Source organism: Podarcis liolepis (genome assembly GCF_965112155.1).
Source record: "Podarcis liolepis genome assembly, contig: HAP1_SCAFFOLD_8, whole genome shotgun sequence".
Classification (NCBI taxonomy): domain Eukaryota; kingdom Metazoa; phylum Chordata; class Lepidosauria; order Squamata; family Lacertidae; genus Podarcis; species Podarcis liolepis.
Genome location: NW_028148741.1, coordinates 1,986,176 through 2,012,732, shown reverse-complemented (window position 1 = coordinate 2,012,732; position 26,557 = coordinate 1,986,176).

Here is a 26,557-nt window from a genome sequence, read left to right as displayed (position 1 = left end):
TAGGGATTTTTTCAAAAAAATATTTTCTGCCGGTTCTTGCCCTGTGATAAAAAGCCTTCTGTTTCGAGTGCCAAACCTTTAAGGAGAGCATTTTCAAGCTTTTGGCACCATTTTTGAGTGAATTGCCAAAAGTCAGATTTTTGCTGAAATTGTGACCCCGGGGCTTATGGATTTTTTCAAAAAAATATTTTCTGCCAGTTAAGTTTTTGAGGGCTGATTTCTTGTCCTGTGATAAAAAGCCTTCTGTTTCGAGCGCCAAATCTTTCAGGAGAGCATTTTCAGGCTTTTGGCACCATTTTTGAGCGAATTGCCAAAAGTCAGATTTTTGCTGATATTGTGACCCCGGGGCTTAGGGATTTTCTCAAAAAAATATTTTCTGCCCGTTAAGTTTTTGAGGGCTGATTTCTTGTCCTGTGATAAAAAGCCTTCTGTTTCGAGTGCCAAACCTTTCAGGAGAGCATTTTAAGGCTTTTGGCACCATTTTTGAGTGAATTGCCAAAAGTCAGATTTTTGCTGAAATTGTGACCCCGGGGCTTAGGGATTTTTTCAAAAAAATATTTTCTGCCGGTTAAGTTTTTGAGGGCTGATTTCTTGTCCTGTGATAAAAAGACTTCTGTTTCGAGTGCCAAACCTTTCAGGAGAGGATTTTCAAGCTTTTGGCACCATTTTTGAGTGAATTGCCAAAAGTCAGATTTTTGCTGATATTGTGACCCCGGGGCTTAGGGATTTTTTCAAAAAAATTATTTTTTGCCGGTTAAGTTTTTGAGGGCTGATTTCTTGTCCTGTGATAAAAAGACTTCTGTTTCGAGTGCCAAACCTTTCAGGAGAGGATTTTCAAGCTTTTGGCACCATTTTTGAGCGAATTGCCAAAAGTCAGATTTTTGCTGATATTGTGACCCCGGGGCTTAGGGATTTTTTCAAAAAAATTATTTCTTGCCGGTTAAGTTTTTGAGGGCTGATTTCTTGTCCTGTGATAAAAAGACTTCTGTTTCGAGTGCCAAACCTTTCAGGAGAGGATTTTCAAGCTTTTGGCACCTTTTTTGTAAGAATTGCCAAAAGTCAGATTTTTGCTGAAATTGTGACCCCGGGGCTTAGGGATTTTTTCAAAAAAATATTTTCTGCCGGTTAAGTTTTTGAGGGCTGATTTCTTGTCCTGTGATAAAAAGCCTTCTGTTTCGAGTGCCAAAGCTTTCAGGAGAGCATTTTCAGGCTTTTGGCACCATTTTTGAGTGAATTGCCAAAAGTCAGATTTTTGCTGAAATTGTGACCCCGGGGCTTAGGGATTTTTTCAGAAAAATATTTTCTGCCGCTTAGGTTTTTGAGGGCTGATTTATTTTCCTTTGATAAAAAGACTTCTGTTTCCATCGCCAAAGCTTTCAGGGGAGCATTTTCAAGCTTTTGGCACCATTTTTGAGTGAATTGCCAAAAGTCAGATTTTTGTTAAAATTGTGACCCTGGGGCTTAGGGATTTTTTCAAAAAAATATTTTCTGCTGGTTAAGTTTTTGAGGGCTGATTTATTTTCCTTTGATAAAAAGACTTCTGTTTCCATCGCTAAAGCTTTCAGGGGAGCATTTTCAAGCTTTTGGCACCATTTTTGAGTGAATTGCCAAAAGTCAGATTTTTGCTGAAATTGTGACCCCGGGGCTTAGGGATTTTTTCAAAAAAATATTTTCTGCCGGTTAAATTTTTGAGGGCTGATTTCTTGTCCTGTGATAAAAAGACTTCTGTTTCGAGTGCCAAACCTTTCAGGAGAGGGTTTTCAAGCTTTTGGCACCTTTTTTGTAAGAATTGCCAAAAGTCAGATTTTTGCTGAAATTGTGACCCCGGGGCTTAGGGATTTTTTCCAAAAAAAGTTTCTGCCGGTTAAGTTTTTGAGGGCTGATTTCTTGTCCTGTGATAAAAAGCCTTCTGTTTCGAGTGCCAAAGCTTTCAGGAGAGCATTTTCAGGCTTTTGGCACCATTTTTGAGTGAATTGCCAAAAGTCAGATTTTTGCTGAAATTGTGACCCCGGGGCTTAGGGATTTTTTCAGAAAAATATTTTCTGCCGCTTAGGTTTTTGAGGGCTGATTTATTTTCCTTTGATAAAAAGACTTCTGTTTCCATCGCCAAAGCTTTCAGGGGAGCATTTTCAAGCTTTTGGCACCATTTTTGAGTGAATTGCCAAAAGTCAGATTTTTGCTAAAATTGTGACCCTGGGGCTTAGGGATTTTTTCAAAAAAATATTTTCTGCTGGTTAAGTTTTTGAGGGCTGATTTATTTTCCTTTGATAAAAAGACTTCTGTTTCCATCGCTAAAGCTTTCAGGGGAGCATTTTCAAGCTTTTGGCACCATTTTTGAGTGAATTGCCAAAAGTCAGATTTTTGCTTAGGGATTTTTTCAAAAAAATATTTTCTGCCGGTTAAGTTTTTGAGGGCTGATTTCTTGTCCTGTGATAAAAAGCCTTCTGTTTCGAGTGCCAAACCTTTCAGGAGAGCATTTTCAGGCTTTTGGCACCATTTTTGAGTGAATTGCCAAAAGTCAGATTTTTGCTGAAATTGTGACCCCGGGGCTTAGGGATTTTTTCAAAAAAATATTTTCTTCCGGTTCTTGCCCTGTGATAAAAAGCCTTCTGTTTCGAGTGCCAAACCTTTAAGGAGAGCATTTTCAAGCTTTTGGCACCATTTTTGAGCGAATTGCCAAAAGTCAGATTTTTGCTGATATTGTGACCCCGGGGCTTAGGGATTTTCTCAAAAAAATATTTTCTGCCCGTTAAGTTTTTGAGGGCTGATTTCTTGTCCTGTGATAAAAAGCCTTCTGTTTCGAGTGCCAAACCTTTCAGGAGAGCATTTTAAGGCTTTTGGCACCATTTTTGAGTGAATTGCCAAAAGTCAGATTTTTGCTGAAATTGTGACCCCGGGGCTTAGGGATTTTTTCAAAAAAATATTTTCTGCCGGTTAAGTTTTTGAGTGCTGATTTCTTGTCCTGTGATAAAAAGGCTTCTGTTTCGAGTGCCAAACCTTTCAGGAGAGCATTTTAAGGCTTTTGGCACCATTTTTGAGTGAATTGCCAAAAGTCAGATTTTTGCTGAAATTGTGACCCCGGGGCTTAGGGATTTTTTCAAAAAAATATTTTCTGCCGGTTAAGTTTTTGAGTGCTGATTTCTTGTCCTGTGATAAAAAGGCTTCTGTTTCGAGTGCCAAACCTTTCAGGAGAGCATTTTAAGGCTTTTGGCACCATTTTTGAGTGAATTGCCAAAAGTCAGATTTTTGCTGAAATTGTGACCCCGGGGCTTAGGGATTTTTTCAAAAAAATATTTTCTGCCGCTTAGGTTTTTGAGGGCTGATTTATTTTCCTTTGATAAAAAGACTTCTTTTTCCATCGCCAAAGCTTTAAGGGGAGCATTTTCAAGCTTTTGGCACCGTTTTTGAGTGAATTGCAAAAGTCAGATTTTGGCTGAAATTGTGACCCCGGGGCTTAGGGATTTTTTCAAAAAAATATTTTCTGCCGGTTAAGTTTTTGAGGGCTGATTTCTTGTCCTGTGATAAAAAGCCTTCTGTTTCGAGCGCCAAATCTTTCAGGAGAGCATTTTCAGGCTTTTGGCACCATTTTTGAGCGAATTGCCAAAAGTCAGATTTTTGCTGATATTGTGACCCCGGGGCTTAGGGATTTTTTCAAAAAAATATTTTCTGCCGGTTAAGTTTTTGAGGGCTGATTTCTTGTCCTTTGATAAAAAGCCTTCTGTTTCGAGCGCCAAATCTTTCAGGAGAGCATTTTCAGGCTTTTGGCACCATTTTTGAGCAAATTGCCAAAAGTCAGATTTTTGCTGATATTGTGACCCTGGGGCTTAGGGATTTTTTCAAAAAAATATTTTCTGCTGGTTAAGTTTTTGAGGGCTGATTTATTTTCCTTTGATAAAAAGACTTCTGTTTCCATCGCTAAAGCTTTCAGGGGAGCATTTTCAAGCTTTTGGCACCATTTTTGAGTGAATTGCCAAAAGTCAGATTTTTGCTTAGGGATTTTTTCAAAAAAATATTTTCTGCTGGTTAAGTTTTTGAGGGCTGATTTATTTTCCTTTGATAAAAAGACTTCTGTTTCCATCGCTAAAGCTTTCAGGGGAGCATTTTCAAGCTTTTGGCACCATTTTTGAGTGAATTGCCAAAAGTCAGATTTTTGCTGAAATTGTGACCCCGGGGCTTAGGGATTTTTTCAAAAAAATATTTTCTGCCAGTTAAGTTTTTGAGGGCTGATTTCTTGTCCTGTGATAAAAAGCCTTCTGTTTCGAGCGCCAAATCTTTCAGGAGAGCATTTTCAGGCTTTTGGCACCATTTTTGAGCAAATTGCCAAAAGTCAGATTTTTGCTGATATTGTGACCCCGGGGCTTAGGGATTTTTTCAGAAAAATATTTTCTGCCGCTTAGGTTTTTGAGGGCTGATTTATTTTCCTTTGATAAAAATACTTCTGTTTCCATCGCCAAAGCTTTCAGGGGAACATTTTCAAGCTTTTGGCACCATTTTTGAGTGAATTGCCAAAAGTCAGATTTTTGCTGAAATTGTGACCCCGGGGCTTAGGGATTTTTTCAAAAAAATTATTTTTTGCCGGTTAAGTTTTTGAGGGCTGATTTCTTGTCCTGTGATAAAAAGACTTCTGTTTCGAGTGCCAAACCTTTCAGGAGAGGATTTACAAGCTTTTGGCACCTTTTTTGTAAGAATTGCCAAAAGTCAGATTTTTGCTGAAATTGTGACCCCGGGGCTTAGGGATTTTTTCAAAAAAATATTTTCTGCCGGTTAAGTTTTTGAGGGCTGATTTCTTGTCCTGTGATAAAAAGCCTTCTGTTTCGAGTGCCAAAGCTTTCAGGAGAGCATTTTCAGGCTTTTGGCACCATTTTTGAGTGAATTGCCAAAAGTCAGATTTTTGCTGAAATTGTGACCCCGGGGCTTAGGGATTTTTTCAGAAAAATATTTTCTGCCGCTTAGGTTTTTGAGGGCTGATTTATTTTCCTTTGATAAAAAGACTTCTGTTTCCATCGCCAAAGCTTTCAGGGGAGCATTTTCAAGCTTTTGGCACCATTTTTGAGTGAATTGCCAAAAGTCAGTTTTTTGTTAAAATTGTGACCCTGGGGCTTAGGGATTTTTTCAAAAAAATATTTTCTGCTGGTTAAGTTTTTGAGGGCTGATTTATTTTCCTTTGATAAAAAGACTTCTGTTTCCATCGCTAAAGCTTTCAGGGGAGCATTTTCAAGCTTTTGGCACCATTTTTGAGTGAATTGCCAAAAGTCAGATTTTTGCTGAAATTGTGACCCCGGGGCTTAGGGATTTTTTCAAAAAAATATTTTCTGCCGGTTAAGTTTTTGAGGGCTGATTTCTTGTCCTGTGATAAAAAGACTTCTGTTTCGAGTGCCAAACCTTTCAGGAGAGGATTTTCAAGCTTTTGGCACCTTTTTTGTAAGAATTGCCAAAAGTCAGATTTTTGCTGAAATTGTGACCCCGGGGCTTAGGGATTTTTTCAAAAAAAAGTTTCTGCCGGTTAAGTTTTTGAGGGCTGATTTCTTGTCCTGTGATAAAAAGCCTTCTGTTTCGAGTGCCAAAGCTTTCAGGAGAGCATTTTCAGGCTTTTGGCACCATTTTTGAGTGAATTGCCAAAAGTCAGATTTTTGCTGAAATTGTGACCCCGGGGCTTAGGGATTTTTTCAGAAAAATATTTTCTGCCGCTTAGGTTTTTGAGGGCTGATTTATTTTCCTTTGATAAAAAGACTTCTGTTTCCATCGCCAAAGCTTTCAGGGGAGCATTTTCAAGCTTTTGGCACCATTTTTGAGTGAATTGCCAAAAGTCAGATTTTTGCTAAAATTGTGACCCTGGGGCTTAGGGATTTTTTCAAAAAAATATTTTCTGCTGGTTAAGTTTTTGAGGGCTGATTTATTTTCCTTTGATAAAAAGACTTCTGTTTCCATCGCTAAAGCTTTCAGGGGAGCATTTTCAAGCTTTTGGCACCATTTTTGAGTGAATTGCCAAAAGTCAGATTTTTGCTTAGGGATTTTTTCAAAAAAATATTTTCTGCTGGTTAAGTTTTTGAGGGCTGATTTATTTTCCTTTGATAAAAAGACTTCTGTTTCCATCGCTAAAGCTTTCAGGGGAGCGTTTTCAAGCTTTTGGCACCATTTTTGAGTGAATTGCCAAAAGTCAGATTTTTGCTGAAATTGTGACCCCGGGGCTTAGGGATTTTTTCAAAAAAATATTTTCTGCCAGTTAAGTTTTTGAGGGCTGATTTCTTGTCCTGTGATAAAAAGCCTTCTGTTTCGAGCGCCAAATCTTTCAGGAGAGCATTTTCAGGCTTTTGGCACCATTTTTGAGCAAATTGCCAAAAGTCAGATTTTTGCTGATATTGTGACCCCGGGGCTTAGGGATTTTTTCAAAAAAATATTTTCTGCCGCTTAGGTTTTTGAGGGCTGATTTATTTTCCTTTGATAAAAATACTTCTGTTTCGATCGCCAAAGCTTTCAGGGGAACATTTTCAAGCTTTTGGCACCATTTTTGAGTGAATTGCCAAAAGTCAGATTTTTGCTGAAATTGTGACCCCGGGGCTTAGGGATTTTTTCAAAAAAATTATTTTTTGCCGGTTAAGTTTTTGAGGGCTGATTTCTTGTCCTGTGATAAAAAGACTTCTGTTTCGAGTGCCAAACCTTTCAGGAGAGGATTTTCAAGCTTTTGGCACCTTTTTTGTAAGAATTGCCAAAAGTCAGATTTTTGCTGAAATTGTGACCCCGGGGCTTAGGGATTTTTTCAAAAAAAAGTTTCTGCCGGTTAAGTTTTTGAGGGCTGATTTCTTGTCCTGTGATAAAAAGCCTTCTGTTTCGAGTGCCAAAGCTTTCAGGAGAGCATTTTCAGGCTTTTGGCACCATTTTTGAGTGAATTGCCAAAAGTCAGATTTTTGCTGAAATTGTGACCCCGGGGCTTAGGGATTTTTTCAGAAAAATATTTTCTGCCGCTTAGGTTTTTGAGGGCTGATTTATTTTCCTTCGATAAAAAGACTTCTGTTTCCATCGCCAAAGCTTTCAGGGGAGCATTTTCAAGCTTTTGGCACCATTTTTGAGTGAATTGCCAAAAGTCAGATTTTTGCTAAAATTGTGACCCCGGGGCTTAGGGATTTTTTCAAAAAAATATTTTCTGCCGGTTAAGTTTTTGAGGGCTGATTTCTTGTCCTGTGATAAAAAGACTTCTGTTTCGAGTGACAAACCTTTCAGGAGAGGGTTTTCAAGCTTTTGGCACCTTTTTTGTAAGAATTGCCAAAAGTCAGATTTTTGCTGAAATTGTGACCCCGGGGCTTAGGGATTTTTTCAAAAAAAAGTTTCTGCCGGTTAAGTTTTTGAGGGCTGATTTCTTGTCCTGTGATAAAAAGCCTTCTGTTTCGAGTGCCAAAGCTTTCAGGAGAGCATTTTCAGGCTTTTGGCACCATTTTTGAGTGAATTGCCAAAAGTCAGATTTTTGCTGAAATTGTGACCCCGTGGCTTAGGGGTTTTTTCAAAAAAATATTTTCTGCCGGTTAAGTTTTTGAGGGCTGATTTCTTCTCCTGTGATAAAAAGACTTCTGTTTCGAGTGCCAAACCTTTCTGGAGAGGATTTTCAAGCTTTTGGCACTTTTTTTGTAAGAATTGCCAAAAGTCAGATTTTTGCTGAAATTGTGACCCCGGGGCTTAGGGATTTTTTCAAAAAAATATTTTCTGCCGGTTAAGTTTTTGAGGGCTGATTTCTTGTCCTGTAATAAAAAGACTTCTGTTTCCATCGCCAAAGCTTTCAGGGGAGCATTTTCAAGCTTTTGGCACCATTTTTGATTGAATTCCCAAAAGTCAGATTTTTGCTGAAATTGTGACCCCAGGGCTTAGGGATTTTTTCAAAAAAATATTTTCTGCCGGTTAAGTTTTTGAGGGCTGATTTCTTGTCCTGTGATAAAAAGCCTTCTGTTTCGAGTGCCAAACCTTTGAGGAGAGCATTTTCAGGCTTTTGGCACCATTTTTGAGTGAATTGCCAAAAGTCAGATTTTTGCTGAAATTGTGACCCCGGGGCTTAGGGATTTTTTCAAAAAAATATTTTCTGCCGGTTAAGTTTTTGAGGGCTGATTTCTTCTCCTGTGATAAAAAGACTTCTGTTTCGAGTGCCAAACCTTTCAGGAGAGGATTTTCAAGCTTTTGGCACTTTTTTTGTAAGAATTGCCAAAAGTCAGATTTTTGCTGAAATTGTGACCCCGGGGCTTAGGGATTTTTTCAAAAAAAATATTTTCTGCCGGTTCTTGCCCTGTGATAAAAAGCCTTCTGTTTCGAGTGCCAAACCTTTCAGGAGAGCATTTTCAGGCTTTTGGCACCATTTTTGAGCGAATTGCCAAAAGTCAGATTTTTGCTGATATTGTGACCACGGGGCTTAGGGATTTTTTCAAAAAAATATTTTCTGCCGCTTAGGTTTTTGAGGGCTGATTTATTTTCCTTTGATAAAAATACTTCTGTTTCCATCGCCAAAGCTTTCAGGGGAGCATTTTCAAGCTTTTGGCACCATTTTTGAGTGAATTGCCAAAAGTCAGATTTTTGCTGAAATTGTGACCCCGGGGCTTAGAGATTTTCTCAAAAAAATATTTTCTGCCCGTTAAGTTTTTGAGGGCTGATTTCTTGTCCTGTGATAAAAAGCCTTCTGTTTCGAGTGCAAAACCTTTCAGGAGAGCATTTTCAAGCTTTTGGCACCACTTTTGAGTGAATTGCCAAAAATTAGATTTTTGCTGAAATTGTGACCCCGGGGCTTAGGGATTTTTTCAAAAAAATATTTTCTGCCAGTTAAGTTTTTGAGGGCTGATTTCTTGTCCTGTGATAAAAAGCCTTCTGTTTCGAGTGCCAAACCTTTCAGGAGAGCATTTTCAGGCTTTTGGCACCATTTTTGAGCGAATTGCCAAAAGTCAGATTTTTGCTGATATTGTGACCACGGGGCTTAGGGATTTTTTCAAAAAAATATTTTCTGCCGCTTAGGTTTTTGAGGGCTGATTTATTTTCCTTTGATAAAAATACTTCTGTTTCCATCGCCAAAGCTTTCAGGGGAGCATTTTCAAGCTTTTGGCACCATTTTTGAGTGAATTGCCAAAAGTCAGATTTTTGCTGAAATTGTGACCCCGGGGCTTAGAGATTTTCTCAAAAAAATATTTTCTGCCCGTTAAGTTTTTGAGGGCTGATTTCTTGTCCTGTGATAAAAAGCCTTCTGTTTCGAGTGCAAAACCTTTCAGGAGAGCATTTTCAAGCTTTTGGCACCACTTTTGAGTGAATTGCCAAAAATTAGATTTTTGCTGAAATTGTGACCCCGGGGCTTAGGGATTTTTTCAAAAAAATATTTTCTGCCAGTTAAGTTTTTGAGGGCTGATTTCTTGTCCTGTGATAAAAAGCCTTCTGTTTCGAGTGCCAAACCTTTCAGGAGAGCATTTTCAGGCTTTTGGCACCATTTTTGAGTGAATTGCCAAAAGTCAGATTTTTGCTGATATTGTGACCCCGGGGCTTAGGGATTTTTTCAAAAAAATATTTTCTGCCGCTTAGGTTTTTGAGGGCTGATTTATTTTCCTTTGATAAAAAGACTTCTGTTTCCATCGCCAAAGCTTTCAGGGGAGCATTTTCAAGCTTTTGGCACCATTTTTGAGTGAATTGCCAAAAGTCAGATTTTTGCTGAAATTGTGACCCCGGGGCTTAGGGATTGTTTCAAAAAAATATTTTCTGCCAGTTAAGTTTTTGAGGGCTGATTTCTTGTCCTGTGATAAAAAGCCTTCTGTTTCGAGCGCCAAATCTTTCAGGAGAGCATTCTCAGGCTTTTGGCACCATTTTTGAGCGAATTGCGAAAAGTCAGATTATTGCTGATATTGTGACCCCGGGGCTTAGGGATTTTTTCAAAAAAAATATTTTCTGCCAGTTAAGTTTTTGAGGGCTGATTTCTTGTCCTGTGATAAAAAGCCTTCTGTTTCGAGTGCCAAACCTTTTAGGAGAGCATTTTCAGGCTTTTGGCACCATTTTTGAGTGAATTGCCAAAAGTCAGATTTTTGCTGAAATTGTGACCCCGTGGCTTAGGGGTTTTTTCAAAAAAATATTTTCTGCCGGTTAAGTTTTTGAGGGCTGATTTCTTCTCCTGTGATAAAAAGACTTCTGTTTCGAGTGCCAAACCTTTCTGGAGAGGATTTTCAAGCTTTTGGCACTTTTTTTGTAAGAATTGCCAAAAGTCAGATTTTTGCTGAAATTGTGACCCCGGGGCTTAGGGATTTTTTCAAAAAAATATTTTCTGCCGGTTAAGTTTTTGAGGGCTGATTTCTTGTCCTGTAATAAAAAGACTTCTGTTTCCATCGCCAAAGCTTTCAGGGGAGCATTTTCAAGCTTTTGGCACCATTTTTGATTGAATTCCCAAAAGTCAGATTTTTGCTGAAATTGTGACCCCAGGGCTTAGGGATTTTTTCAAAAAAATATTTTCTGCCGGTTAAGTTTTTGAGGGCTGATTTCTTGTCCTGTGATAAAAAGCCTTCTGTTTCGAGTGCCAAACCTTTCAGGAGAGCATTTTCAGGCTTTTGCCACCATTTTTGAGTGAATTGCCAAAAGTCAGATTTTTGCTGAAATTGTGACCCCGGGGCTTAGGGATTTTTTCAAAAAAATATTTTCTGCCGGTTAAGTTTTTGAGGGCTGATTTATTTTCCTTTGATAAAAAGACTTCTGTTTCGAGTGCCAAAGCTTTCAGGGGAGCATTTTCAAGCTTTTGGCACCATTTTTGAGTGAATTGCCAAAAGTCAGATTTTTGCTGAAATTGTGACCCCGGGGCTTATGGATTTTTTCAAAAAAATATTTTCTGCCGGTTAAGTTTTTGAGGGCTGATTTCTTCTCCTGTGATAAAAAGACTTCTGTTTCGAGTGCCAAACCTTTCAGGAGAGGATTTTCAAGCTTTTGGCACTTTTTTTGTAAGAATTGCCAAAAGTCAGATTTTTCCTGAAATTGTGACCCCGGGGCTTAGGGATTTTTTAAAAAAATTATTTTTTGCCGGTTAAGTTTTTGAGGGCTGATTTCTTGTCCTGTGATAAAAAGCCTTCTGTTTCGAGTGCCAAACCTTTGAGGAGAGCATTTTCAGGCTTTTGGCACCATTTTTGAGTGAATTGCCAAAAGTCAGATTTTTGCTGAAATTGTGACCCCGGGGCTTAGGGATTTTTTCAAAAAAATATTTTCTGCCGGTTAAGTTTTTGAGGGCTGATTTCTTCTCCTGTGATAAAAAGACTTCTGTTTCGAGTGCCAAACCTTTCAGGAGAGGATTTTCAAGCTTTTGGCACTTTTTTTGTAAGAATTGCCAAAAGTCAGATTTTTGCTGAAATTGTGACCCCGGGGCTTAGGGATTTTTTCAAAAAAAATATTTTCTGCCGGTTCTTGCCCTGTGATAAAAAGCCTTCTGTTTCGAGTGCCAAACCTTTCAGGAGAGCATTTTCAGGCTTTTGGCACCATTTTTGAGCGAATTGCCAAAAGTCAGATTTTTGCTGATATTGTGACCACGGGGCTTAGGGATTTTTTCAAAAAAATATTTTCTGCCGCTTAGGTTTTTGAGGGCTGATTTATTTTCCTTTGATAAAAATACTTCTGTTTCCATCGCCAAAGCTTTCAGGGGAGCATTTTCAAGCTTTTGGCACCATTTTTGAGTGAATTGCCAAAAGTCAGATTTTTGCTCAAATTGTGACCCCGGGGCTTAGAGATTTTCTCAAAAAAATATTTTCTGCCCGTTAAGTTTTTGAGGGCTGATTTCTTGTCCTGTGATAAAAAGCCTTCTGTTTCGAGTGCAAAACCTTTCAGGAGAGCATTTTCAAGCTTTTGGGACCATTTTTGAGTGAATTGCCAAAAGTCAGATTTTTGCTGAAATTGTGACCCCGGGGCTTAGGGATTTTTTCAAAAAAATATTTTCTGCCGGTTAAGTTTTTGAGGGCTGATATCTTGTCCTGTGATAAAAAGACTTCTGTTTCGAGTGCCAAACCTTTCAGGAGAGCATTTTCAAGCTTTTGGCACCACTTTTGAGTGAATTGCCAAAAATTAGATTTTTGCTGAAATTGTGACCCCGGGGCTTAGGGATTTTTTCAAAAAAATATTTTCTGCCGGTTAAGTTTTTGAGGGCTGATTTATTTTCCTTTGATAAAAAGACTTCTGTTTCGAGTGCCAAAGCTTTCAGGGGAGCATCTTCAAGCTTTTGGCACCATTTTTGAGTGAATTGCGAAAAGTCAGATTTTTGCTGAAATTGTGACCCCGGGGCTTAGGGATTTTTTCAAAAAAATATTTTCTGCCGGTTAAGTTTTTGAGGGCTGATTTCTTGTCCTGTGATAAAAAGACTTCTGTTTCGAGTGCCAAAACTTTCAGGAGAGGATTTTCAAGCTTTTGGCACTTTTTTTTGTAAGAATTGCCAAAAGTCAGATTTTTGCTGAAATTGTGACCCCGGGGCTTAGGGATTTTTTCAAAAAAATATTTTCTGCCAGTTAAGTTTTTGAGGGCTGATTTATTTTCCTTTGATAAAAAGACTTCTGTTTCCATCGCCAAAGCTTTCAGGGGAGCATTTTCAAGCTTTTGGCACCATTTTTGAGTGAATTGCCAAAAGTCAGATTTTTGCTGAAATTGTGACCCCGGGGGTTAGGGATTTTTTCAAAAAAATATTTTCTGCCGGTTAAGTTTTTGAGGGCTGATTTCTTGTGCTGTGATAAAAAGCCTTTTGCTTCGACTTTCAAACCTTTCAGGAGAGCATTTTCAACCTTTTGGCACCATTTTTGAGTGAATTGCCAAAAGTCAGATTTTTGCTGAAATTGTGACCCCGGGCTTAGGGATTTTTTCAAAAAAATATTTTCTGCCGGTTCTTGTCTTGTGATAAAAAGCCTTCTGTTTCGAGTGCCAAACCTTTCAGGGGAGCATTTTCAAGCTTTTGGCACCATTTTTGAGTGAATTGCCAAAAGTCAGATTTTTGCTCAAATTGTGACCCCGGGGCTTAGGGATTTTTTCAAAAAAATATTTTCTGCCGGTTAAGTTTTTGAGGGCTGATTTCTTGTCCTGTGATAAAAAGACTTCTGTTTCGAGTGCCAAACCTTTCAGGAGAGGATTTTCAAGCTTTTGGCACTTTTTTTTTGTAAGAATTGCCAAAACTCAGATTTTTGCTGAAATTGTGACCCCAGGGCTTAGGGATTTTTTCAAAAAAATATTTTCTTTCGGTTAAGTTTTTGAGGGCTGATTTCTTGTCCTGTGATAAGAAGCCTTCTGTTTCGAGTGCCAAACCTTTCAGGAGAGCATTTTAAGGCTTTTGGGACCATTTTTGAGTGAATTGCCAAAAGTCAGATTTTTGCTGAAATTGTGACCCTGGGGCTTAGGGATTTTTTCAAAAAAATATTTTCTGCCGGTTAAGTTTTTGAGGGCTGATATCTTGTCCTGTCATAAAAAGACTTCTGTTTCGAGTGCCAAACCTTTCAGGAGAGCATTTTCAAGCTTTTGGCACCACTTTTGAGTGAATTGCGAAAAATTAGATTTTTGCTGAAATTGTGACCCCGGGGCTTAGGGATTTTTTCAAAAAAATATTTTCTGCCGGTTAAGTTTTTGAGGGCTGATTTATTTTCCTTTGATAAAAAGACTTCTGTTTCGAGTGCCAAAGCTTTCAGGGGAGCATCTTCAAGCTTTTAGCACCATTTTTGAGTGAATTGCGAAAAGTCAGATTTTTGCTGAAATTGTGACCCCGGGGCTTAGGGATTTTTTCAAAAAAATATTTTCTGCCGGTTAAGTTTTTGAGGGCTGATTTCTTGTCCTGTGATAAAAAGACTTCTGTTTCGAGTGCCAAACCTTTCAGGAGAGGATTTTCAAGCTTTTGGCACTTTTTTTTGTAAGAATTGCCAAAAGGCAGATTTTTGCTGAAATTGTGACCCCGGGGCTTAGGGATTTTTTCAAAAAAATATTTTCTGCCAGTTAAGTTTTTGAGGGCTGATTTATTTTCCTTTGATAAAAAGACTTCTGTTTCCATCGCCAAAGCTTTCAGGGGAGCATTTTCAAGCTTTTGGCACCATTTTTGAGTGAATTGCCAAAGGTCAGATTTTTGCTGAAATTGTGACCCCGGGGCTTAGGGATTTTTTCAAAAAAATATTTTCTGCTGGTTAAGTTTTTGAGGGCTGATTTCTTGTCCTGTGATAAAAAGCCTTCTATTTCGAGTGCCAAACATTTCAGGAGAGCATTTTCAAGCTTTTGGCACCACTTTTGAGTGAATTGCCAAAAGTCAGATTTTTGCTGAAATTGTGACCCCGGGGCTTAGGGATTTTTTCAAAAAAATATTTTCTGCCGGTTAAGTTTTTGAGGGCTGATTTCTTGTCCTGTGATAAAAAGCCTTCTGTTTCGAGTGCCAAACCTTTCAGGAGAGCATTTTCAGGCTTTTGGCACCATTTTTGAGTGAATTGCCAAAAGTCAGATTTTTGCTGAAATTGTGACCCCGGGGCTTAGGGATTTTTTCAAAAAAATATTTTCTGCCGGTTAAGTTTTTGAGGGCTGATTTCTTGTCCTGTGATAAAAAGCCTTTTGCTTCGCCTTCCAAACCTTTCAGGAGAGCATTTTCAACCTTTTGGCACCATTTTTGAGTTAATTGCCAAAAGTCAGATTTTTGCTGAAATTGTGACCCCGGGGCTTAGGGATTTTTTCAAAAAAATATTTTCTGCCGGTTCTTGTCCTGTGATAAAAAGCCTTCTGTTTCGAGTGCCAAACCTTTCAGGAGAGCATTTTCAAGCTTTTGGCACCACTTTTGAGTGAATTGCCAAAAGTCAGATTTTTGCTGAAATTGTGACCCCGGGGCTTAGGGATTTTTTCAAAAAAATATTTTCTGCCGGTTAAGTTTTTGAGGGCTGATTTCTTGTCCTGTGATAAAAAGCCTGCTGTTTCGAGTGCCAAACCTTTCAGGAGAGCATTTTCAGGCTTTTGGCACCATTTTTGAGTGAATTGCCAAAAGTCAGATTTTTGCTGAAATTGTGACCCCGGGGCTTAGGGATTTTTTCAAAAAAATATTTTCTGCCGGTTAAGTTTTTGAGGGCTGATTTATTTTCCTTTGATAAAAAGCCTTTTGCTTCGACTTCCAAACCTTTCAGGAGAGCATTTTCAACCTTTTGGCACCATTTTTGAGTGAATTGCCAAAAGTCAGATTTTTGCTGAAATTGTGACCCCGGCCTTAGGGATTTTTTCAAAAAAATACTTTCTGCCGGTTCTTGTCCTGTGATAAAAAGCCTTCTGTTTCGAGTGCCAAACCTTTCAGGGGAGCATTTTCAAGCTTTTGGCACCATTTTTGAGTGAATTGCCAAAAGTCAGATTTTTGCTCAAATTGTGACCCCGGGGCTTAGGGATTTTTTCAAAAAAATATTTTCTGCCGGTTAAGTTTTTGAGGGCTGATTTATTGTCCTGTGATAAAAAGCATTCTGTTTGAGTGCCAAACCTTTCAGGAGAGCATTTTCAAGCTTTTGGCACCATTTTTGAGTGAATTGCCAAAAGTCAGATTTTTGCTGAAATTGTGACCCCGCGGCTTAGGGATTTTTTCAAAAAAATATTTTCTGCTGGTTAAGTTTTTGAGGGCTGATTTATTTTCCTTTGATAAAAAGCCTTCTGTTTCGAGTGCCAAACCTTTCAGGGGAGCATTTTCAGGCTTTTGGCACCATTTTTGAGTGAATTGCCAAAAGTCAGATTTTTGCTGAAATTGTGACCCCGGGGCTTAGGGATTTTTTCAAAAAAATATTTTCTGCCGGTTAAGTTTTTGAGGGCTGATTTCTTGTGCTGTGATAAAAAGCCTTTTGCTTCGACTTCCAAACCTTTCAGGAGAGCATTTTCAACCTTTTGGCACCATTTTTGAGTGAATTGCCAAAAGTCAGATTTTTGCTGAAATTGTGACCCCGGGGCTTAGGGATTTTTTCAAAAAAATATTTTCTGCCGGTTCTTGTCTTGTGATAAAAAGCCTTCTGTTTCGAGTGCCAAACCTTTCAGGGGAGCATTTTCAAGCTTTTGGCACCATTTTTGAGTGAATTGCCAAAAGTCAGATTTTTGCTCAAATTGTGACCCCGGGGCTTAGGGATTTTTTCAAAAAAATATTTTCTGCCGCTTAAGTTTTTGAGGGCTGATTTATTGTCCTGTGATAAAAAGCATTCTGTTTGAGTGCCAAACCTTTCAGGAGAGCATTTTCAAGCTTTTGGCACCATTTTTGAGTGAATTGCCAAAAGTCAGATTTTTGCTGAAATTGTGACCCCGGGGCTTAGGGATTTTTTCAAAAAAATATTTTCTGCCGCTTAGGTTTTTGAGGGCTGATTTATTTTCCTTTGATAAAAAGACTTCTGTTTCCATCGCCAAAGCTTTCAGGGGAGCATTTTCAAGCTTTTGGCACCATTTTTGAGTGAATTGCCAAAAGTCAGATTTTTGCTGAAATTGTGACCCCGGGGCTTAGGGATTTTTTCAAAAAAATATTTTCTGCCGGTTAAGTTTTTGAGGGCTGATTTATTTTCCTTTGATAAAAAGACTTCTGTTTCCATCGCCAAAGCTTTCAGGGGAGCATTTTCAAGCTTTTGGCACCATTTTTGAGTGAATTGCCAAAAGTCAGATTTTTGCTGAAATTGTGACCCCAGGGCTTAGGGATTTTTTCAAAAAAATATTTTCTGCTGGTTAAGTTTTTGAGGGCTGATTTATTTTCCTTTGATAAAAAGCCTTCTGTTTCGAGTGCCAAACCTTTCAGGGGAGCATTTTCAGGCTTTTGGCACCATTTTTGAGTGAATTGCCAAAAGTCAGATTTTTGCTGAAATTGTGACCCCGGGGCTTAGTGATTTTTTCAAAAAAATATTTTCTGCCGGTAAAGTTTTTGAGGGCTGATTTATTTTCCTTTGATAAAAAGACTTCTGTTTCCATCGCCAAAGCTTTCAGGGGAGCATTTTCAAGCTTTTGGCACCATTTTTGAGTGAATTGCCAAAAGTCAGATTTTTGCTGAAATTGTGACCCCGGGGGTTAGGGATTTTTTCAAAAAAATATTTTCTGCCGGTTAAGTTTTTGAGGGCTGATTTCTTGTGCTGTGATAAAAAGCCTTTTGCTTCGACTTTCAAACCTTTCAGGAGAGCATTTTCAACCTTTTGGCACCATTTTTGAGTGAATTGCCAAAAGTCAGATTTTTGCTGAAATTGTGACCCCGGGCTTAGGGATTTTTTCAAAAAAATATTTTCTGCCGGTTCTTGTCTTGTGATAAAAAGCCTTCTGTTTCGAGTGCCAAACCTTTCAGGGGAGCATTTTCAAGCTTTTGGCACCATTTTTGAGTGAATTGCCAAAAGTCAGATTTTTGCTCAAATTGTGACCCCGGGGCTTAGGGATTTTTTCAAACAAATATTTTCTGCCGGTTAAGTTTTTGAGGGCTGATTTCTTGTCCTGTGATAAAAAGACTTCTGTTTCGAGTGCCAAACCTTTCAGGAGAGGATTTTCAAGCTTTTGGCACCATTTTTGAGTGAATTGCCAAAAGTCAGATTTTTGCTGAAATTGTGACCCCGGGGCTTAGGGATTTTTTCAAAAAAATATTTTCTGCCGCTTAGGTTTCTGAGGGCTGATTTATTTTCCTTTGATAAAAAGACTTCTGTTTCCATCGCCAAAGCTTTCAGGGGAGCATTTTCAAGCTTTTGGCACCATTTTTGAGTGAATTGCCAAAAGTCAGATTTTTGCTGAAATTGTGACCCCGGGGCTTAGGGATTTTTTCAAAAAAATATTTTCTGCCGGTTAAGTTTTTGAGGGCTGATTTATTTTCCTTTGATAAAAAGACTTCTGTTTCCATCGCCAAAGCTTTCAGGGGAGCATTTTCAAGCTTTTGGCACCATTTTTGAGTGAATTGCCAAAAGTCAGATTTTTGCTGAAATTGTGACCCCGGGGCTTAGGGATTTTTTCAAAAAAATATTTTCTGCTGGTTAAGTTTTTGAGGGCTGATTTATTTTCCTTTGATAAAAAGCCTTCTGTTTCGAGTGCCAAACCTTTCAGGGGAGCATTTTCAGGCTTTTGGCACCATTTTTGAGTGAATTGCCAAAAGTCAGATTTTTGCTGAAATTGTGACCCCGGGGCTTAGGGATTTTTTCAAAAAAATATTTTCTGCCGGTTAAGTTTTTGAGGGCTGATTTATTTTCCTTTGATAAAAAGACTTCTGTTTCCATCGCCAAAGCTTTCAGGGGAGCATTTTCAAGCTTTTGGCACCATTTTTGAGTGAATTGCCAAAAGTCAGATTTTTGCTGAAATTGTGACCCCGGGGGTTAGGGATTTTTTCAAAAAAATATTTTCTGCCGGTTAAGTTTTTGAGGGCTGATTTCTTGTGCTGTGATAAAAAGCCTTTTGCTTCGACTTTCAAACCTTTCAGGAGAGCATTTTCAACCTTTTGGCACCATTTTTGAGTGAATTGCCAAAAGTCAGATTTTTGCTGAAATTGTGACCCCGGGCTTAGGGATTTTTTCAAAAAAATATTTTCTGCCGGTTCTTGTCTTGTGATAAAAAGCCTTCTGTTTCGAGTGCCAAACCTTTCAGGGGAGCATTTTCAAGCTTTTGGCACCATTTTTGAGTGAATTGCCAAAAGTCAGATTTTTGCTCAAATTGTGACCCCGGGGCTTAGGGATTTTTTCAAAAAAATATTTTCTGCCGGTTAAGTTTTTGAGGGCTGATTTCTTGTCCTGTGATAAAAAGACTTCTGTTTCGAGTGCCAAACCTTTCAGGAGAGGATTTTCAAGCTTTTGGCACCATTTTTGAGTGAATTGCCAAAAGTCAGATTTTTGCTGAAATTGTGACCCCGGGGCTTAGGGATTTTTTCAAAAAAATATTTTCTGCCGCTTAGGTTTCTGAGGGCTGATTTATTTTCCTTTGATAAAAAGACTTCTGTTTCCATCGCCAAAGCTTTCAGGGGAGCATTTTCAAGCTTTTGGCACCATTTTTGAGTGAATTGCCAAAAGTCAGATTTTTGCTGAAATTGTGACCCCGGGGCTTAGGGATTTTTTCAAAAAAATATTTTCTGCCGGTTAAGTTTTTGAGGGCTGATTTATTTTCCTTTGATAAAAAGACTTCTGTTTCCATCGCCAAAGCTTTCAGGGGAGCATTTTCAAGCTTTTGGCACCATTTTTGAGTGAATTGCCAAAAGTCAGATTTTTGCTGAAATTGTGACCCCGGGGCTTAGGGATTTTTTCAAAAAAATATTTTCTGCTGGTTAAGTTTTTGAGGGCTGATTTATTTTCCTTTGATAAAAAGCCTTCTGTTTCGAGTGCCAAACCTTTCAGGGGAGCATTTTCAGGCTTTTGGCACCATTTTTGAGTGAATTGCCAAAAGTCAGATTTTTGCTGAAATTGTGACCCCGGGGCTTAGGGATTTTTTCAAAAAAATATTTTCTGCCGGTTAAGTTTTTGAGGGCTGATTTATTTTCCTTTGATAAAAAGACTTCTGTTTCCATCGCCAAAGCTTTCAGGGGAGCATTTTCAAGCTTTTGGCACCATTTTTGAGTGAATTGCCAAAAGTCAGATTTTTGCTGAAATTGTGACCCCGGGGGTTAGGGATTTTTTCAAAAAAATATTTTCTGCCGGTTAAGTTTTTGAGGGCTGATTTCTTGTGCTGTGATAAAAAGCCTTTTGCTTCGACTTTCAAACCTTTCAGGAGAGCATTTTCAACCTTTTGGCACCATTTTTGAGTGAATTGCCAAAAGTCAGATTTTTGCTGAAATTGTGACCCCGGGCTTAGGGATTTTTTCAAAAAAATATTTTCTGCCGGTTCTTGTCTTGTGATAAAAAGCCTTCTGTTTCGAGTGCCAAACCTTTCAGGGGAGCATTTTCAAGCTTTTGGCACCATTTTTGAGTGAATTGCCAAAAGTCAGATTTTTGCTCAAATTGTGACCCCGGGGCTTAGGGATTTTTTCAAAAAAATATTTTCTGCCGGTTAAGTTTTTGAGGGCTGATTTCTTGTCCTGTGATAAAAAGACTTCTGTTTCGAGTGCCAAACCTTTCAGGAGAGGATTTTCAAGCTTTTGGCACTTTTTTTTTGTAAGAATTGCCAAAACTCAGATTTTTGCTGAAATTGTGACCCCAGGGCTTAGGGATTTTTTCAAAAAAATATTTTCTTTCGGTTAAGTTTTTGAGGGCTGATTTCTTGTCCTGTGATAAAAAGCCTTCTGTTTCGAGTGCCAAACCTTTCAGGAGAGCATTTTAAGGCTTTTGGGACCATTTTTGAGTGAATTGCCAAAAGTCAGATTTTTGCTGAAATTGTGACCCCGGGGCTTAGGGATTTTTTCAAAAAAATATTTTCTGCCGGTTAAGTTTTTGAGGGCTGATATCTTGTCCTGTCATAAAAAGACTTCTGTTTCGAGTGCCAAACCTTTCAGGAGAGCATTTTCAAGCTTTTGGCACCACTTTTGAGTGAATTGCCAAAAATTAGATTTTTGCTGAAATTGTGACCCCGGGGCTTAGGGATTTTTTCAAAAAAATATTTTCTGCCGGTTAAGTTTTTGAGGGCTGATTTATTTTCCTTTGATAAAAAGACTTCTGTTTCGAGTGCCAAAGCTTTCAGGGGAGCATCTTCAAGCTTTTGGCACCATTTTTGAGTGAATTGCGAAAAGTCAGATTTTTGCTGAAATTGTGACCCCGGGGCTTAGGGATTTTTTCAAAAAAATATTTTCTGCCGGTTAAGTTTTTGAGGGCTGATTTCTTGTCCTGTGATAAAAAGACTTCTGTTTCGAGTGCCAAACCTTTCAGGAGAGGATTTTCAAGCTTTTGGCACTTTTTTTTGTAAGAATTGCCAAAAGTCAGATTTTTGCTGAAATTGTGACCCCGGGGCTTAGGGATTTTTTCAAAAAAATATTTTCTGCCAGTTAAGTTTTTGAGGGCTGATTTATTTTCCTTTGATAAAAAGACTTCTGTTTCCATCGCCAAAGCTTTCAGGGGAGCATTTTCAAGCTTTTGGCACCATTTTTGAGTGAATTGCCAAAAGTCAGATTTTTGCTGAAATTGTGACCCCGGGGGTTAGGGATTTTTTCAAAAAAATATTTTCTGCCGGTTCTTGTCTTGTGATAAAAAGCCTTCTGTTTCGAGTGCCAAACCTTTCAGGGGAGCATTTTCAAGCTTTTGGCACCATTTTTGAGTGAATTGCCAAAAGTCAGATTTTTGCTCAAATTGTGACCCCGGGGCTTAGGGATTTTTTCAAAAAAATATTTTCTGCCGGTTAAGTTTTTGAGGGCTGATTTCTTGTCCTGTGATAAAAAGACTTCTGTTTCGAGTGCCAAACCTTTCAGGAGAGGATTTTCAAGCTTTTGGCACCATTTTTGAGTGAATTGCCAAAAGTCAGATTTTTGCTGAAATTGTGACCCCGGGGCTTAGGGATTTTTTCAAAAAAATATTTTCTGCCGCTTAGGTTTCTGAGGGCTGATTTATTTTCCTTTGATAAAAAGACTTCTGTTTCCATCGCCAAAGCTTTCAGGGGAGCATTTTCAAGCTTTTGGCACCATTTTTGAGTGAATTGCCAAAAGTCAGATTTTTGCTGAAATTGTGACCCCGGGGCTTAGGGATTTTTTCAAAAAAATATTTTCTGCCGGTTAAGTTTTTGAGGGCTGATTTATTTTCCTTTGATAAAAAGACTTCTGTTTCCATCGCCAAAGCTTTCAGGGGAGCATTTTCAAGCTTTTGGCACCATTTTTGAGTGAATTGCCAAAAGTCAGATTTTTGCTGAAATTGTGACCCCGGGGCTTAGGGATTTTTTCAAAAAAATATTTTCTGCTGGTTAAGTTTTTGAGGGCTGATTTATTTTCCTTTGATAAAAAGCCTTCTGTTTCGAGTGCCAAACCTTTCAGGGGAGCATTTTCAGGCTTTTGGCACCATTTTTGAGTGAATTGCCAAAAGTCAGATTTTTGCTGAAATTGTGACCCCGGGGCTTAGGGATTTTTTCAAAAAAATATTTTCTGCCGGTTAAGTTTTTGAGGGCTGATTTATTTTCCTTTGATAAAAAGACTTCTGTTTCCATCGCCAAAGCTTTCAGGGGAGCATTTTCAAGCTTTTGGCACCATTTTTGAGTGAATTGCCAAAAGTCAGATTTTTGCTGAAATTGTGACCCCGGGGGTTAGGGATTTTTTCAAAAAAATATTTTCTGCCGGTTAAGTTTTTGAGGGCTGATTTCTTGTGCTGTGATAAAAAGCCTTTTGCTTCGACTTTCAAACCTTTCAGGAGAGCATTTTCAACCTTTTGGCACCATTTTTGAGTGAATTGCCAAAAGTCAGATTTTTGCTGAAATTGTGACCCCGGGCTTAGGGATTTTTTCAAAAAAATATTTTCTGCCGGTTCTTGTCTTGTGATAAAAAGCCTTCTGTTTCGAGTGCCAAACCTTTCAGGGGAGCATTTTCAAGCTTTTGGCACCATTTTTGAGTGAATTGCCAAAAGTCAGATTTTTGCTCAAATTGTGACCCCGGGGCTTAGGGATTTTTTCAAAAAAATATTTTCTGCCGGTTAAGTTTTTGAGGGCTGATTTCTTGTCCTGTGATAAAAAGACTTCTGTTTCGAGTGCCAAACCTTTCAGGAGAGGATTTTCAAGCTTTTGGCACTTTTTTTTTGTAAGAATTGCCAAAACTCAGATTTTTGCTGAAATTGTGACCCCAGGGCTTAGGGATTTTTTCAAAAAAATATTTTCTTTCGGTTAAGTTTTTGAGGGCTGATTTCTTGTCCTGTGATAAAAAGCCTTCTGTTTCGAGTGCCAAACCTTTCAGGAGAGCATTTTAAGGCTTTTGGGACCATTTTTGAGTGAATTGCCAAAAGTCAGATTTTTGCTGAAATTGTGACCCCGGGGCTTAGGGATTTTTTCAAAAAAATATTTTCTGCCGGTTAAGTTTTTGAGGGCTGATATCTTGTCCTGTCATAAAAAGACTTCTGTTTCGAGTGCCAAACCTTTCAGGAGAGCATTTTCAAGCTTTTGGCACCACTTTTGAGTGAATTGCCAAAAATTAGATTTTTGCTGAAATTGTGACCCCGGGGCTTAGGGATTTTTTCAAAAAAATATTTTCTGCCGGTTAAGTTTTTGAGGGCTGATTTATTTTCCTTTGATAAAAAGACTTCTGTTTCGAGTGCCAAAGCTTTCAGGGGAGCATCTTCAAGCTTTTGGCACCATTTTTGAGTGAATTGCGAAAAGTCAGATTTTTGCTGAAATTGTGACCCCGGGGCTTAGGGATTTTTTCAAAAAAATATTTTCTGCCGGTTAAGTTTTTGAGGGCTGATTTCTTGTCCTGTGATAAAAAGACTTCTGTTTCGAGTGCCAAACCTTTCAGGAGAGGATTTTCAAGCTTTTGGCACTTTTTTTTGTAAGAATTGCCAAAAGTCAGATTTTTGCTGAAATTGTGACCCCGGGGCTTAGGGATATTTTCAAAAAAATATTTTCTGCCAGTTAAGTTTTTGAGGGCTGATTTATTTTCCTTTGATAAAAAGACTTCTGTTTCCATCGCCAAAGCTTTCAGGGGAGCATTTTCAAGCTTTTGGCACCATTTTTGAGTGAATTGCCAAAAGTCAGATTTTTGCTGAAATTGTGACCCCGGGGGTTAGGGATTTTTTCAAAAAAATATTTTCTGCCGGTTAAGTTTTTGAGGGCTGATTTCTTGTGCTGTGATAAAAAGCCTTTTGCTTCGACTTTCAAACCTTTCAGGAGAGCATTTTCAACCTTTTGGCACCATTTTTGAGTGAATTGCCAAAAGTCAGATTTTTGCTGAAATTGTGACCCCGGGCTTAGGGATTTTTTCAAAAAAATATTTTCTGCCGGTTCTTGTCTTGTGATAAAAAGCCTTCTGTTTCGAGTGCCAAACCTTTCAGGGGAGCATTTTCAAGCTTTTGGCACCATTTTTGAGTGAATTGCCAAAAGTCAGATTTTTGCTCAAATTGTGACCCCGGGGCTTAGGGATTTTTTCAAAAAAATATTTTCTGCCGGTTAAGTTTTTGAGGGCTGATTTCTTGTCCTGTGATAAAAAGACTTCTGTTTCGAGTGCCAAACCTTTCAGGAGAGGATTTTCAAGCTTTTGGCACTTTTTTTTTGTAAGAATTGCCAAAACTCAGATTTTTGCTGAAATTGTGACCCCAGGGCTTAGGGATTTTTTCAAAAAAATATTTTCTTTCGGTTAAGTTTTTGAGGGCTGATTTCTTGTCCTGTGATAAAAAGCCTTCTGTTTCGAGTGCCAAACCTTTCAGGAGAGCATTTTAAGGCTTTTGGGACCATTTTTGAGTGAATTGCCAAAAGTCAGATTTTTGCTGAAATTGTGACCCCGGGGCTTAGGGATTTTTTCAAAAAAATATTTTCTGCCGGTTAAGTTTTTGAGGGCTGATATCTTGTTCTGTCATAAAAAGACTTCTGTTTCGAGTGCCAAACCTTTCAGGAGAGCATTTTCAAGCTTTTGGCACCACTTTTGAGTGAATTGCGAAAAATTAGATTTTTGCTGAAATTGTGACCCCGGGGCTTAGGGATTTTTTCAAAAAAATATTTTCTGCCGGTTAAGTTTTTGAGGGCTGATTTATTTTCCTTTGATAAAAAGACTTCTGTTTCGAGTGCCAAAGCTTTCAGGGGAGCATCTTCAAGCTTTTAGCACCATTTTTGAGTGAATTGCGAAAAGTCAGATTTTTGCTGAAATTGTGACCCCGGGGCTTAGGGATTTTTTCAAAAAAATATTTTCTGCCGGTTAAGTTTTTGAGGGCTGATTTCTTGTCCTGTGATAAAAAGACTTCTGTTTCGAGTGCCAAACCTTTCAGGAGAGGATTTTCAAGCTTTTGGCACTTTTTTTTGTAAGAATTGCCAAAAGGCAGATTTTTGCTGAAATTGTGACCCCGGGGCTTAGGGATTTTTTCAAAAAAATATTTTCTGCCAGTTAAGTTTTTGAGGGCTGATTTATTTTCCTTTGATAAAAAGACTTCTGTTTCCATCGCCAAAGCTTTCAGGGGAGCATTTTCAAGCTTTTGGCACCATTTTTGAGTGAATTGCCAAAAGTCAGATTTTTGCTGAAATTGTGACCCCGGGGCTTAGGGATTTTTTCAAAAAAATATTTTCTGCTGGTTAAGTTTTTGAGGGCTGATTTCTTGTCCTGTGATAAAAAGCCTTCTATTTCGAGTGCCAAACATTTCAGGAGAGCATTTTCAAGCTTTTGGCACCACTTTTGAGTGAATTGCCAAAAGTCAGATTTTTGCTGAAATTGTGACCCCGGGGCTTAGGGATTTTTTCAAAAAAATATTTTCTGCCGGTTAAGTTTTTGAGGGCTGATTTCTTGTCCTGTGATAAAAAGCCTTCTGTTTCGAGTGCCAAACCTTTCAGGAGAGCATTTTCAGGCTTTTGGCACCATTTTTGAGTGAATTGCCAAAAGTCAGATTTTTGCTGAAATTGTGACCCCGGGGCTTAGGGATTTTTTCAAAAAAATATTTTCTGCCGGTTAAGTTTTTGAGGGCTGATTTCTTGTCCTGTGATAAAAAGCCTTTTGCTTCGACTTCCAAACCTTTCAGGAGAGCATTTTCAACCTTTTGGCACCATTTTTGAGTTAATTGCCAAAAGTCAGATTTTTGCTGAAATTGTGACCCCGGGGCTTAGGGATTTTTTCAAAAAAATATTTTCTGCCGGTTCTTGTCCTGTGATAAAAAGCCTTCTGTTTCGAGTGCCAAACCTTTCAGGAGAGCATTTTCAAGCTTTTGGCACCACTTTTGAGTGAATTGCCAAAAGTCAGATTTTTGCTGAAATTGTGACCCCGGGGCTTAGGGATTTTTTCAAAAAAATATTTTCTGCCGGTTAAGTTTTTGAGGGCTGATTTCTTGTCCTGTGATAAAAAGCCTGCTGTTTCGAGTGCCAAACCTTTCAGGAGAGCATTTTCAGGCTTTTGGCACCATTTTTGAGTGAATTGCCAAAAGTCAGATTTTTGCTGAAATTGTGACCCCGGGGCTTAGGGATTTTTTCAAAAAAATATTTTCTGCCGGTTAAGTTTTTGAGGGCTGATTTCTTGTGCTGTGATAAAAAGCCTTTTGCTTCGACTTCCAAACCTTTCAGGAGAGCATTTTCAACCTTTTGGCACCATTTTTGAGTGAATTGCCAAAAGTCAGATTTTTGCTGAAATTGTGACCCCGGCCTTAGGGATTTTTTCAAAAAAATACTTTCTGCCGGTTCTTGTCCTGTGATAAAAAGCCTTCTGTTTCGAGTGCCAAACCTTTCAGGGGAGCATTTTCAAGCTTTTGGCACCATTTTTGAGTGAATTGCCAAAAGTCAGATTTTTGCTCAAATTGTGACCCCGGGGCTTAGGGATTTTTTCAAAAAAATATTTTCTGCCGGTTAAGTTTTTGAGGGCTGATTTATTGTCCTGTGATAAAAAGCATTCTGTTTGAGTGCCAAACCTTTCAGGAGAGCATTTTCAAGCTTTTGGCACCATTTTTGAGTGAATTGCCAAAAGTCAGATTTTTGCTGAAATTGTGACCCCGGGGCTTAGGGATTTTTTCAAAAAAATATTTTCTGCCGCTTAGGTTTTTGAGGGCTGATTTATTTTCCTTTGATAAAAAGACTTCTGTTTCCATCGCCAAAGCTTTCAGGGGAG